Source organism: Copadichromis virginalis, linkage group LG3 (assembly GCF_057382275.1).
Source record: "Copadichromis virginalis isolate Kocher_CV1m ecotype Utaka linkage group LG3, C_Virginalis_male_GT1.1, whole genome shotgun sequence".
NCBI classification, from domain to species: Eukaryota; Metazoa; Chordata; class Actinopteri; order Cichliformes; family Cichlidae; genus Copadichromis; species Copadichromis virginalis.
In genome coordinates, this window is record NC_140620.1 from 61449553 (window position 1) to 61465012 (window position 15460).

General features: G+C 40.3%; 1 long non-coding RNA gene and 1 pseudogene across 1 annotated transcript in view; both read left to right on the forward strand.

Moving 5' to 3' along the window:
• The window catches only part of LOC146716463 (uncharacterized), a 64741-nt gene extending 52190 nt beyond the window's left edge, over nt 1-12551 (forward strand). Inside the window, exon 3 of the long non-coding RNA XR_014919212.1 lies at nt 12425-12551. This is a non-coding gene — a long non-coding RNA (uncharacterized LOC146716463). The remainder of the gene's footprint in view (nt 1-12424) is intronic.
• Nucleotides 1464-2629, forward strand: LOC146716468 (uncharacterized; annotated as a pseudogene).
• Nucleotides 12552-15460: the final 2909 nt, after the last annotated feature.

Genomic DNA, 15460 nt, shown 5'->3' on the forward strand with positions numbered 1-15460 from the left:
AATTTTCAAGCTTTTCCAGCACATTACCAAAAAAGAAGCATGTTTCACTTTGCATCACCTCAGTAAGACCTTGTAAAAATTTAAACAAATCATCTGAGGTCGATTTAAATGTCTTTTGTTCCCCTTTTGTTAAAAGAGCAGCACACAAAAATACAGAAAAAGGAAACGGTTGCCTTACATGCATATAGTGTACAAACTCAAAAAACACATTCCTCTTAAAAATGCGCAAATGTGAACAAATCAACTTGTTAGAGATCTTCATCTCCACTGTAAATAAACAACAAGCCAGAGAACAAGAAAACTGCACCAAACACCACAAACACCAACAAATTAATGTCTTCTCATCAGACATTGAAGCTTCTTTCCTGTGTGACATAAAAAATAAGAGACAGATGTTTGTTTGTTTTTTTAACTAGTTAAGCACCCACGTTCAGTCATCCACCCATTCACGCACACATTCACACACTGGTGATGTAGCTACAGCCACCCTGGGGCGCCACCAGGCCCTCTGACCACCACCAGTAGGCAACGGGTGAAGTGTCTTGCCGGGTGAAGTGTCTTGCCCAAGGACACAACGACCGAGACTGTCCAAGCCGGGGCTCGATTACAAGGCGAACTCCTAACTCTTGAGCCACGATCGCCCAGTGGGGACATGGGGACATTTCAATTTCCAGCAGGAAGCTCCCCCTTTTTGTTAAACCCTTTAGATCAGGGGTCGGCAACCTGCGGCTCTTTAGTCCTTATAGTGCGGCTCCGCGTGGTTTGTGAAAATAAATTAGCTGAAGTGTATTTTATTTATGTTAGTTCTTTTTTTAACTTGTAGTTCTAAATTGGAAGATTATTGTGATTTTGCAATATACAAATAAAATTATATTTTCTTATTTTTTCATCGCTCAAAATAAGCGTCACACTCGCGGAAGCCGGTGTACCCGGCGAAACGCCGTGCATTTATCGAGCCTTTCAACCCCAGATAGGCCAATTATGGCTCTTTGGCTCTTTGGGTCTTAAAGGTTGCTGACCCCTGCTTTAGATGAACAGAGTTTTTTAATTAAATACATAATCTTTAATAAATGTTCTCTTTTATAAAAAGTAGGATAATTAAAAAAACTTTTATTATACCTCTATTGAGTAGAAAAAAAACTCGTGTTTTCTGTCGTCTGTTATATAATATTAGTGATGTTTGTGACAATTAATTTCTTAATCGGCTGGACTAACCAATAGTCCACAACCAGGAAACACTGAAATTTTAAGTTAAGTTTGAAAACAGTTTAAAAAAAAATACCCCATTCCAAAATGTCTTGTGACAATCTCATTGGCTTAGGGAGTGATGATGTCATAGATCTTAAGAATCTTAAGTCCTTTGATGTTTTTCCTTAAGTAGGGGTGAGAAACAGCAAGTTTTAGTTCGTTTCAGCAGCATCTGTGTTTGCAGCCTACAAAACGTTCATCACAAGCTCTTCAAAGTCATCGTATAGAAACTCCAACATGTTTCCAAGAAAAAAACAACCAATTCAAAAAGATTACGCCGCCTCTCCTTCCTGGCGTGGCCGGCCAATTTCCCCAAATGGCGTCTCATCCTTCCAAAGGGCATTAGAGGAGAGTAGGAAGGAAAACTACCTTCTCCAGAAAAAATGCAACAAATTGAAGAAGAGAAACTTCAACTGGAGGACAAATGTAGACGAATGGAAGCCCAAAATAAAGAGCTGGAAGAAAGACAACAGCGCCAGCCGGACATAAAAATTATTAATGAGGGCTGGGGAATCAAGTTTGCTCAGAGCCGAGAGCAGATTGTGCACCTCATTAAAGAAAACAGGCAAAAGAGTGCAGAACTAAAAGAAATGACCAACCAGCTCCAAGACAAGAAAACGATGACTGATAAGATACAACGGGATCTCCAATACATGGACCGAAAAAATCGGCTCCTCCAAAGACAGCTCCATGAAGCTGTGGAAGAAAAGAAAGAATTCCTCCAACAGAAGGAAGAGCAGGACAAAAAGCAACGAGACATGCAGCACGAACTGAAGAGCATGCAGGAAAAATACCGCATGCTGAAAGAAAGCCTGGATGAAACACTGCGCCAAAATAAAGACCTTCTTCAACAGAAAGAGCAACAGCAAGAAAGACTGAAAGAAGGAAAACGTATCGTCCAGGACTTTGAGTCTAAAAATCTAAAACTGCAAGAGTTTTGTAATCAGCTGGAGGACAAAGCAACTAAAGTGGAAGAAGAAAAGGACAAACTGGAGAAACGCTGCTCACAGATGCAGAGAAGGATCGATCAGATAGCGAGAAACAACTCCGAGCTCGTTAAGGGGATTTTGGTGGAATTCAATAACTTGAAGCGTGAAAACACTCAAATGCAGGCGCAAAAACAACAAGAAGACAAAATACATGAAGACCTGCAGCTCACGCTCCAAGAAATCCAGAAAAGAAACGAGCAGTTAGAAGACAAGCACAAAGAGGTCCAACAGAGAAATGCAGACATGCACAAGGACAAGCTGATACAGGAGGCAACATCCAAACAACTCAAAGACAAGCTTGAAGAACAACAAGCAACATTGGAAGAGGTGGAACAAAGATGTGAGAAACTTGAAGAACAAAACGCAGAAACCATCGATGAGCTGAGAAATCTCATCCTGGAGAAAAAAGCGCTCGTGGAAAAGTGCATGAAAAAAAAGAGAAAATGGTTCCACTTGTTCCGGAGGAGAGACGCTACTGCTTCCTCACCTGATGTAGCCTCGTCTTGCTCCACCTCTGTTAACCCCCCCAACCAGTCCCGGCCGTTGACTGTCCCCTCCTGAGCCTGGTTCTGCCGGAGGTTCCTGCCCGTTTAAAGGCAGTTTTTCCTCCCCACTGTCGCCAAGTGCTTGCTCAGAGGGGATTGTTGGGCTTTTCTCTCCTCTGCCTTGTTTCTTCATTTACTTGTTTAACTTTTTTCATTATTACTTCATTTTACCTTGTTTCTTCATTTACTTGCTTGTTTAACTTTTTTCAACTTATCTAAATAATAAACCAATTAAATTTATCCTTTGAGTATTTTTCATCTCATCTTTACAGAATCTTTCCAAAACATTTTCAAACATTCAGATCTGTCTTTTATTTTCTTCTTGAAGCCTCATAAATGGTGAACTAAAAACCCGGAACATGGTTTGAAACATAGTTTCAGCTGAAACTGGCATAACATGCTGTGTGTGTGTGTGTGTGTGTGTGTGTGTGTGTGTGTGTGTGTGTGTGTGTGTGTGTGTGTGTGTCAGGGTATCACTAGTTAGGTCATCATGTTTAGACTCATTCACTCCAAAATTATTTAGGCCAAATCTTTAAAACAGTGTCATTTCATACACATTTTCAATTCACTTCAATCGCACAAATGCAGAAATAATTATTTGCAGTATCTTATTTATTATGAGAATGTCATGCCTGATCATTTGTACCTACACCACCAAAAATGGGGGCAAAAGGGAGGAGATCATGTTTAATCGGTTATAAGAAAAGGTCAGAAATATAAGTGCCGACATGAGCAGTGTCCACAGAAACCTCTGACTCTCAGCTCAAAGCTCATATAAACCATTTCTACAACCAGCAAACAAACAAAGACACCGAACAGTTAAAAGAGCAGTGACGTCACCACGAATCTGTGGTCAGGTAATATCCATGTTTTGATTGATGATTTTCTGGAGTTAAATGTGAACCGAAGCATATTTTGGGTGTTATATGCTATTAAATACTTTTTAATTTATTTAAAAGTATTTAATAGCATATAACACCCAAAACATGCTGGGTGTGGAAATAAGAAAATCAGAATTTCCTCTGTTTGAGTCACAGTAACTTTGACATAGTAACATTTGCAGTAAGTCCTGAATGTTCACCTTTAAAATCCCTCCCTCTGTTCATTTTGCCCACATCATGTTTCAGTGGTTGGCCTCAGGTTCTTCAGCTTCCTGACAGTCTGAAGTCAGCTGACAGAGTTTCACCTGCTAAATACACAGAAAATCTTGTTAAAGCCGCACAGTTTGCCCAACAGTAATATTCCCATTAAGCCCTTTCTAAACACTTTATAACAATGTGTCATCACTAAATTATAAACTTCTTCTCCAAATCTGCACGACTGCACTTAGTCACAGACTTTATTTAATTGTCCTGCGGCTGCTATCATATATTTTACCAAACAGTTCTTCTCACACAGTCACAGATATATTTCTCTCAATGCAAACTTCACTCATGTCTCAGACAGGAAACTTGAGTTTTTCTTTTTTTTCTGTCCCCACTCATTCAACTAATTTGCATATTGAGTCACATCTCGAGAAGTTGCCCTGACAACAGAAATGCATATTCAAAACATTGCTGCATAATTCAATTATTATTCTTTTATTTTTATTTCTACAGTCGTCACTTCTTTTGCTCAATCAGCTGGAAACCACTTCTAATTCACTATTTTAAACCTGCTTTAAGCTTCTAATCACTGGTTGGTCCTCCCAGTCTCTTTTTCCTTGTCACAAAAGTCGCTCTATTGTCCTGCAGCTTCCTGAGTTATTCCTCAGCTTCAGCCTTTAAGTGTGTTAAATCTACACCATTCAGCATTTATGTCATGTATTCACATTCATGAGTGTAAGCATGTCTTCATTGCGTGTATGTTGTGTGTTCATATTAATATTGAGTGTAAGCTGGTCTTCGTTGCCTCGATGTGTTTTTATAATCAGATTTAATTCCTGCATCTTTGCGCTGAACTGTGGATTCAAACTGTCTCACTTCTGATTCTCTCCAAAAACAATTTCACATGTGACAATTTCTACATGTGTGTTTTCTATTTTTCTATTCATTTATGTATTATTAGTTCATTTATTTCTTTATCTCTCTCTCTTACTTTTTTTATTTACCTTTCTGTTGCGATGCTCTGGATGTTTCTAAACCCACAAATGCAGTCTCACTGTTCAACCCAATTTTCCTATGCTGGCATCCTGGCAGCTGCACGCTTGACTTTTCTCAGTTCATGGGCAGTTATTTTGCACCTTGGTTTTTCCACACGCTTCTTGCGACCCTGTTGACTATTTTGAATGAAACGCTTGATTGTTCGATGATCACGCTTCAGAAGCTTTGCAATTTTGAGACTGCTGCATCCCTCTGCAAGATATCTCACTATTTTTGACTTTTCTGAGCCTGTCAAGTCCTTCTTTTGACCCATTTTGCCAAAGGAAAGGACGTTGCCTAATAATTATGCACACCTGATATAGGGTGTTGATGTCATTAGACCACACCCCTTCTCATTACAGAGATGCACATCACCTAATATGCTTAATTGGTAGTAGGCTTTCGAGCCTATACAGCTTGGAGTAAGACAACATGCATGAAGAGGATGATGTGGACAAAATACTCATTTGCCTAATAATTCTGCTCTCCCTGTAGACTTTTTTCTTATCGCCTTAACCTCCATGGTCTCAAATTCTTTCAGGATATAATTTCTTTTAACCGGATTAGGGGAAATTTCATTTATCAAAATATTCCTGATCACTTTGTTTGTAAACCTGCTGTCACCAAATTCAACTCCAGCTATGCAGAGCTGCCTCAGTCCAGGAGAAATTTTAGAGTGCACAATATCTTCTTTTATCATTGATCTCAAAGGGACTGGGATGGCTTTCACTGGGGATTTATATCTCTTAGCAGTACATCTTACATCAAATTTCTCACAAAACGTCTCATGTTTTAGTAAGACCCCATTATCATCCATAAAATGAGCTACAGCCCAAATCCCTTTAGATCTCCATTCATCCACGTACACAGATTTCCTACACAAACGGATATACCTGTTGTTCCATATAGGGGTGTTGTGAGGAGTAAAGCTATGTTTATAGATTAATTTCCAGTAGAGACGGACCTGCTGATGGAAAGCTGAGAGTTTAACAGGTAACGAACTGCAATCAAAGTCACAACGTAACAAAAAGTCTATTCCACCCATTTTGCCAAAAATCACATTGGGAATAATGTTCCAAAAGGAATTTTTGTTCCTAATGAAAGATCTTAACCATTTCAATTTTAGTACACCATTCATAACATCAAAGTCAGTGGCATTAGCCCCACCCTCTTCATAATTCTTAATCACATCATTTTTCTTTATATAATGACATTTGTTCCTCCATATGAACCTAAAATTAAGAGTATTTATAGATTTAATTAGTTTTGGAGGTATGGGCAGAGAAAAGGCTGGATAGATGAGTCTGGACAGACTGTCCATGTTGGTTAGCAAGATTCTCCCAAACAGAGTTATGTCCCTTTGCAGCCACATGTTTAAAATCGACTTACACTTTTCTATATTGGTACAGATATTCTTATTTTCTGTTGATGTCTTATCCTTGCAAATTACAATGCCCAGATACTTCACCTCTTTTTTGATCTGCATATTATTTATTGCTTGCAGGGGACACTCATGCAGAGCTAGAATTTTGCATTTATTAATATTCAGCTGTAGGCCAGAAGCTTTGGAGAAATGGTTGATCGCCTGCAAGGCTAAAGGAATCTGGTCCTCATTTTTTAGAAACAGGGTGGTATCATCTGCCAGCTGACTGATTATTATCTGTTCACCCATCACAGTTAACCCCTTAATGTGACTGTTGTTAATCAAAATAGACAACAGCTCAGCAACCATGATGAACAGAAGTGGTGAGCTGCTACATCCCTGCCTTATCCCTCTATTAACCTCAAACCTTGAACATGTACCATGTTCTAGCAAAACAGAGCTGTTAATGTCATTATATAGCATCTCTATAACATTGATAAATTCCTCTCCAAAACCAAAAGACTGCAGAGTTTTTAATATGAACGTATGTTCAACTGAGTCAAATGCTTTGTAAAAATCCAAGAACAGGATGTACCCTCTCTCTTGGATTAATTCACTGTATTCAAGGAGATCCAAAACCAGCCTAATATTGTTATGAATTAGTCTTCCTTTCAAAAAACCTGATTGTGTTTCACTGATAATGTTTGAGATGCCTTTCTTTAGCCTCTCAGCTACAGCTCCAGACAGGATCTTATAGTCAGTGTTTAGTAAGGTGATGGGTCTTAAATTGTCTAAAATTCTTTTATCCTTACCCGATTTAGGGATCAGGGTTATCAGCCCTTGTTTCATGCTCGGCATCACTTCTTTTTTCTCTATCGATTCCTTTAATGCATCAAACAATAAAGTTCTTAGGTCCTTCCAGAAGAATTGATAAAAATTAGTAGTGAGTCCATCTGTCCCTGGGGACTTGTTTAATGCCATTTTCATGACCACCAAATCCAGTTCCTCAATTTTAAGCTCTGAATCACACAGATCTTTGAACGGCTTGTCAATACATGGGATGAGATTATGAATCTTATCAAAGAAACTATCAGAATCAGCTGCTGAATATTCTGAGGAGTACAATTTGGAATAAAAAGTGAAGACTTCCTTTTCAATCTTTCTGAAATCTTTACATTCAGTCCCATTTATCAACAAGCTTGAGATTAGATTTCTCTGCTGTCTGCACTTTTCCAGCTTACTAAAATATGATGAGTTCTTTTCACCTGCCTCAATCCACTTGGCTCTCGATCTTATAAAGGCACCCTGGGCTTTCTCTAGGTAAAGATCGTCTAATTTAGTTTGTAACTCCATCAATTTATTCTTTTCTTGCACGTTTAGTTTTTCTTTACTACAGCACTGAGTTATTTCACGAAGTAAATTACTTTCATATTCCCGTTTTTCCCTGTTCAGTTCTTTGCAGAATTTTATAGTGAATTCTCTGATTTTGAATTTAATAAGTTCCCATTTCTGTATATTACCCACTACTGAGTCATCATTTTTTATATCTGTAATTTTATGTCTAATTTTATCACAATACTTGTCCTTATTTAAAAGGCTGGCATTAAATTTCCAATATCCCCTGCTACTACGTTTCATCCTTGTTGGTTCTAAGACAAGATCAATGAAACAGTGATCAGATAGGGGTGCTTTGGAGATTTTAGATGGTGAAGTACACCTCAAAATGTCATCGCTCACTAACCAATAATCAATTCTTGACCTGCTTTCTCCATTAGGTTTAAACCATGAATAATTCTTAACTCCAGGATTCAAACTTCTCCAAATGTCTGTAAAATTATTATCACTAGAAAAGTTCTCAATAATGTTATTCTGTTGCCTCCTTCCTAAGCGAGGAGGCCATCTGTCCATCCATTCATCTGAGGTCATGTTCCAGTCTCCTCCTACTAGGATGTAATCTGTGGGGTACATAACTTTAAACTCTGAAATAACATTTGTTAGATTTTCCAATAGACGTTTATTTTGACCTTCGTTATTATGTCCATAAAGATTTGTAACAATTAGAAATATACCTTCGCTCTTCAAGCTGCAGTTGACCAATGACCCTCACTATCAGCTTTATATGTTATAATCTCCCCTGGGAACTTATTAAAACAAATCGCCACACCTCCAGATCTGTTAGATCCACGACTGAAAAGAATCTTGTCTCCCCACTGATTAGCCCAAAAGGTAACATCGGCATCCACAGAGTGAGTCTCTTGTAAAAACAGACAGTGACATTTTTGCCCCTTGCAAAATAAAAAAAGTGCCTTTCTCTTAACAATTTCCTTCAAACCCCGAACGTTTAATGAACCAAAAGAAATTTTTGAGTGAACCATAATAAGAATATGCTAAGAAAATAACTTTTTTTTTAAAAAGAAAAGAAAAATATATAAACATGAGTTTAAATTGTAACACTTGTCACCAACTCAGTGACTAATAACCTTTAACTTTAAGTAGAACTCTTTTGTCCCATTAATAATATTCCACTGTATACAGTCTTACATCAAGTCTTTCATTCAACATCGATGATCCTCCGTCCTTCGATGTATCCATGAGGACCCCGGAAAAAGGCCCGTTTCCCAGCCCGTCTGGCTTGTTCAATTTGCGGCCACAGCCGCCTCCTCTCTTCCCAGTCCTCCCGCGGCAGTACCTCAGCGAAGTGGAAACCCCCGTTCTTACAGACAGCCGAATCTTTGGTGCGACGCCAAATCTCCTCTTTCGCGTGTCTCAGAGCAAACAGAATGATGATATGTCGGACCTTGTTCTCAATCTTCTTCCCAACTCTATGCACCACATCCACAGATTCTTCAAGCTTTGATATCATATCAGGTGCGATCTTGCCAAGAATTCCAATAACCAGCGATCTGACACCTTCATCTCTTTTCTCTTCTAATCCTTTAATCCGGAGGCACCACCTCATTTTGTACCTTTCTTGCTCTCACACTCTCTCCTTGAGATCGTAGTTATCTTTGGTCAACTGCTCGTTTCGTCTCTCCAACTCTTTAACCTTTTGTTTACATTCTTTCACCTCCTCCGAGTTGAACTGAACCGCTTTGGCTAGGCTGGCTAGCATCGTACTAGCTTGCTTGCATTGCACACTCAGGTCAGCTAGCTGCTCGTCCACTCTTTTTTCAAGGTTTTTTCTACGTAGTCATGATCCGTTCCTTCTCTGCTGTCTTCCTTTCCATCACATGGCGATGTTGTTTCTTGTTTTTTGAGGTCGAGTTTGAATTTAGCAGGTTTAACTATACTTGGGGCAGTCATTTTACTACTTTCGAGTGGAAACAATAACGAACACAAAGTAAATTCTGGGACAAGTTCAACGAGCTCCTAATTCGTGCGACTGCTCAACTCGCCATCTTGCGCCACCGTCTCACTACTAGATGAACTTGTGACACACATCTGCAGCAGAGGCTGAGTGGCTGCTCTCACACCTGGAGCATCCAAATCGACCCACAAACACGCTGAAAGATGCAATGCCATCAATGTGGATTGTCAAGACTGAGAGACCTCTTCCCTCTGACCCCTCCCCAAACCCTCAAACCCTCCTACCCACCTCGACATACAAACTCTGTGTGGCTTCACGTGTTCTGTTGATGTTTACTTGATCGAAATAACTTGAACACAAACACAAACAAACAAAGAGGAAGACCGCACCAGAAGGAAACAACTACAAGTCCCAGCATCCTCTGTGTTTAGGGAGCAGCAGTGAAAGTGAAAGCAGGAGGAGGAAGGTGGAGCTGAGGCAGGTGAGTGTTAACATGAATATGTTTCTTCTTATGACATAAAATAATTCCACGCTGTTCGTGTCTGTGGGTGAAATGTGAGGCCGGTCGGCTCCTCTGAGCGCTGGTTTCCTGTAAGTAGAGAGGAAGTGAGTTTAGCTGAGCCTCCGTTTAGTGTGAGAGAGCAGGAGGAGAGTGAGAGCTGTGCTGAGGCAGGGTGAGTGTTAACACCGCTCTGACATTACTGTGTCTCTGTGGCGGGAACAACAGGCTCCGTCAGTGGAGGCAAAAATAATCAGACTTTGGTTTTTCAAAGGAAACAACTTTATGTCGGAAGTTCCCGCACGCTCATTGGATAACGATGTGTCAATCTCGAGCTATTAGCCAATGAGCGTGCGGATTCACAGAAAGACCCGCCTTTATCACGGGACTTTAAAAACTACAATGGCGACAGAAACTCCGTGAGTGGAGTTCAGGGTGACGTTATGAAACTGTGACGTTTGAGCCACTTCCCGTTGATCGTGAAACTGATGGTTTCTGGTGTTTGGGTCTGTTTTTCTGTATTTATGCAGATAAAGTGTAAACTCAGATGAATTATACCATCAAATGTTAAAGGAAAATATCAGGATGAGTGTCTGTGAGCTGAGAAGGACGTGAAGCGAGCAGTTTATCCCAGAGCTGAAGCTGCTCTGTGTGCAGAGATGAGCTCAGATTCCTGCTGTGATTGATCAACAGTCACAGAAATGTAGACTTGTAGTTATTACTGCAGTATGGTCACAGCAGATACTGATAAACATGTATTATGAGGATGGATGATCAAGTTTCTCACTCTCTCCTTTAAATTTCAGTTTTTTTCTTCTTCACAGTTTATCTGTTAATTTATTAATGAATAACACTGAAAGAGTTTCTGTTATATTTCCCCTTGAACATCAGCTTATTAGGGCGGCATTAGGAAATAGCCCCCCTCCAAAGAATGAATAAATGAATGATGATAATAATAAAATGATTCAAAAGCAGAGCTCAGAGTGGTAGAATGGTCAAACATGGATCCACGGGTGGTTCAACTGCATTTGGTGACGTGACTAAAGCAAATCTTTCAAATAATCCCACCATCAACGGGATGTTGTCTCCTTTACTACGGTTACTTTACTTGGTCACCGTGTGAATTTCTTTGAAATGAACCAAATTCTTTTATTTGTTGGTTGTTGCATATTTAACCTCTACAGTCAGGAAAGGAGGAGATGAGGCCTCAACAATGTTGGGTTGTAGCTGTGCTTCAGGTTAGAGTGAGTGTCCATGGAATAAATGTAAGTCAGTGAACTGGAAACATGACTGTGTTCAAACTTTGTTTCCTTTTTATAATGAGTCTAATCAAAGGTGGACAGAAGTATCTCCACTGTGACTTTTCTGTGTCACCATCAGAGCTTCTGCACAGTGTTTCTGGGGCAGATAACATTGCAGCATTATGGAGACATTATGGAGACAAAAAGAAAAGCGTCTGGACTTCTTTAAGTTAAACTTAAAGAAATCCAGACGCTTTTCTTGGACTGTTCAGTGTTGAGTCTCATTCACACACTCCCTCAGACTCTTCACACACACTGATTTGCTGACATAAACACACTCCTGTGTGCTTCACACACACACTGAGGACCATCTACAGACTGTGAGCTCCGTCTTCTTTGTCTTTGGAGCCGAACTCTGACAAAGTTAGGAACAAAACTTTCTCCAGCGTGTGAACTTTCCTCCTAGACTCAGTCTGAGCAGTCAGACCACATATTTCTAAAGCAGCACATGAAGGTGTGGCTCACACACACACAGGTGAAGGAAACAGCTGCAGTATTAAAAACTGCTTCACTGTCTACAAATATATGAACTGAATGTTTCTTTCAGGCTGTAAAAGCCTTATTTATCCTCCATTACAGTCCTGCATTCAGAGCATTACTTCTGTTATATTAGTACATGTATTTTATTCTGATGAACACATGAAACTCTGAGCTGGATTGAATCCATTGAATCAGAGTCCAGGACTCAGACTAAACACACTGAATGTGTCCTGAGCTCGGCCGCTGTTCCACAGTAACTGCTGTCAGAGTCACTGTTACTGAGTTAGCTTAGCTAGCAGAGCAGCTAGCAGTTAGAGTATGAACTCTGTAAGCAGTCAGCTCGGTCCTGGACATGGTTACTGACATAAAGCTGCTCTCTGCAGCCATGTTTGACCTGCTGCTTTGTAGGACTACAGTAATGGAGGATTTGGAGGCTGAACTGGGCTCTGTGACACTTTTTGTAGTGAACTGATGAAAGCTGCGTCTCAGATGGATGTTAGTCCAACACATCAGACACGACCTCTGCAGCTCTCAGTTGATGTGCACATGAATGATTTGTGTTTCCTCTGCAGGTGAAGGTAGAAAGTGTGTGTGAGCTGATGTGAACTGAGCAGCATGGATCAGTGTGAGGACAGAGAGGAGGGAGTCCCTCCCTCTAAAAGCACTCTGTGTGGGGAACATGAGAGCCAGACCAAAGCTCAGAGGTGAGATGACCATCTCTAACTGTCCATGACTCTTCTCCATGTCACAGCTCAGCACTCACATCACTGCTCCATCATTATTCACACTCATACCTCTGTGTGTGTTGTTTTAAAGCCCAGAGCTGTGGGGCGTACCAGGCTCAGCTGGACATAACCCTGAAACTAATCCAGAACCTGGACCTGAACCCAGCTGTGTTTCCTTAAAGAGCAACAGGTCGAAGGATGCTGCTGTAAACTTTAACAAAAGATTGTTATGTAACAAAGAGTAAGTACATTATTTTTATGAGATTGTTCATCATGTCTTTAATTTAATATTTCCAGTTTTTCCTTCCTGTCTCATGAAGCTGTGACATTTATTGTTTTTCTTTTAGGATCAATAAGAGGCCAGAATCTCCTGGACCTGAACCCAGCTGTGTTTCCTTAAAGAGCAACAGGTCGAAGGGTGTTGGTGCAAACTTTAAAGGCTGTTCTTCTGCTGCTGAGAGGTAATGTGTGTCTAGATGTTGTTCCTGACTCTGTATTTTTGAATAAATCCTCATGTTTAATATCAGCTCAGCTCTTTTTCACACATTTCTATGTTGGTATGTGAAGCGGTGTGTGTTGGAGTGTTTCCACAAACACAGCAGTCAGAGTGGAAAGAGTGGATGTTGTAGGAGGTGTTTGTGTAGTGAAGAGGCTGAGTGTCTGTAGGACTCCAGCTGCTCCAGCAGGTGTCTCCTTTGTGCTTTGCTTCAAACACAGTGTAGGGAGGAGCTTCCACTCAGGTGTTTCAGGTGTTGCTGGATGGAGGAGGACAAATAGTTTTTCCCTTCAGTGACACTTCAGCAGCTCAATGTTCTGGGAGATGTTTGTCTTTATGAAGGTTTATGGATTCTTGTTCTTACTTTGGTTAAACTGAGCAATACATTTTCCATCTAACATTTAAAGTAAATTTCCAGGTGAATAAAAGATCTGCAGCTGCAGCCTCTGTGATGTTTCACAGTCTGAAAGTAACAAATTCAACCAGAGTTCAAACAAAGGCTTAATATACGTGTGTGTTTGATATAATGCCAACAAGTACAAACAGGTGTTCTTACAGGTCTTAATCACAGAGCTCTGATAAGTCTGGTGACTTTCACAGTCAGCAATTTTGCTGCCTTTTATTTTATATTGGCCTTTTTAAAGCCCTTCAAAGTCTCCCACATTCATACAGAGCTTTTAACACCAAACTCCTTTACAGTCCTTCTCCTCTCACACACGATCACACGACTGATTTGTCTGCAGCAGCTGTGTTACTGCTAGTATTTTATTATGTGTGTAATCTCCTCATATTGTTCCTGTGGTTTAGTTTGACTTCCTTCTGCAAACTCAGCTGCTCTGTTGCTGATACACGTCTCCATGAATATGATTGATCAGATGCTGCCAACACCATGTGTTTCATGTGAGCGCTCAGCTGAAACCCTGGGTTGACTTATCGAGTTAATAACAAGCTTCACGTGACTGTGAATGCTAAAGTGAATCCAGATAAAGGAAAGAGACCCTGCTAATGTTGGACTCACTTCTTAGTGTAGATCCCAGGAGGAAGTTCAACATAGCCATTCTTTGTGCTAGCTCGACCAAACCTGAGACCACAGTGCAGGATAATGATCATCATCTGTCTCTGTCAAGGACATTTAAAATCCACAAATAACAAACATAATTATATTTGATCATTAAAAATATGTTTTCACTTAAAAAAGCATGAGCACACTGGTGGATTACAGAAACATGAAAACTGGTTAACAGTAAAGTTAATTTAGGTGTAAACAAAGTGTCAAACATACTTAAGTAGAAGGACTGATGTTTGTGTTAAAATACCCTCTTAAAGCTGAAATACTGATTCAACTTCTTTCTCCAAAAGTTGATTCTGTTCATCTGTTCGTAGCGTTTAGTGGGAGAAACATTTCGTCTCTCATCCAGGTGACTCCTTCAGTCTCAGCTGACTGCAGGTTTCAATCTTATAAACAGGACATTTGCATGATGACTGAAACCAGCCCACTGAAGGAACAATGGGCTGTGAGGTCAGTTCCTTAATCTTAATTATGCAATTCTCATGACCATTGATCAACAACCACTGATCAATGGTCATGAGTCCCATTCACAGAGAGTTGGGGAATGGCTGCAATCACAGCATGTAAGATGGTGACAGATGTACCCTTAGGCCCCCTCCTCAATTCAGAGATGGTCTTTCCCTTTTCACGTAAATGGCCTCCTTGACTCCGCCTTCAAACCAGCGTTCCTCCCTGTCCGGGATGTTACATCCTCATCATTGAAAGAGTGTCCACTGGCCTGTAGGTGTAAATAGACTGCAGAGTCCTGGCCTGACGAGGTGGCTCTTCTGTGTTGTAGCCAGAGGTTGTTTGGTTTCCCCGATGTATAAATCCTGCCAATCCTCCTGCACTTAACAGCGTACACTATGTTACTCTGTTTGTGTCGGGGGACCCGATCCTTGGGGTGGACCAGTTTTTGGCGCAGCGTGTTTTGGGGTTTAAAAGCCACAGAGACCCGGTGTTTAGAAAAAATGCGACTCAGCTGCTCCGACACTCCTGACACATATGGGATAGCTACAGGTTTTCTCTTAGGCAGCGGTTGTCCTTCTCTCCTGGATCGACTGGAACTTTCTTTAGGAGCCTTTCCAGCTTTGACAAAAGTCCAGCTGGGACACATTTACGCTACGTCCAGATGAAGAGAATCAACTTTTGGAGATTTACTTTCCTGGATGATTGAGAATGCATCAAGACGTTCCTCCTAAAGTGTTATTCAGAAAAATGACAAAAAAAGTTTTAAAAATAAGGATTAAAATATTAAAAACTATGTTTTTGAGTTTCCTGATGTAGCACAAAAATATATGAACATAACTGTATATAGGACAGATATTTTACGGTTCTT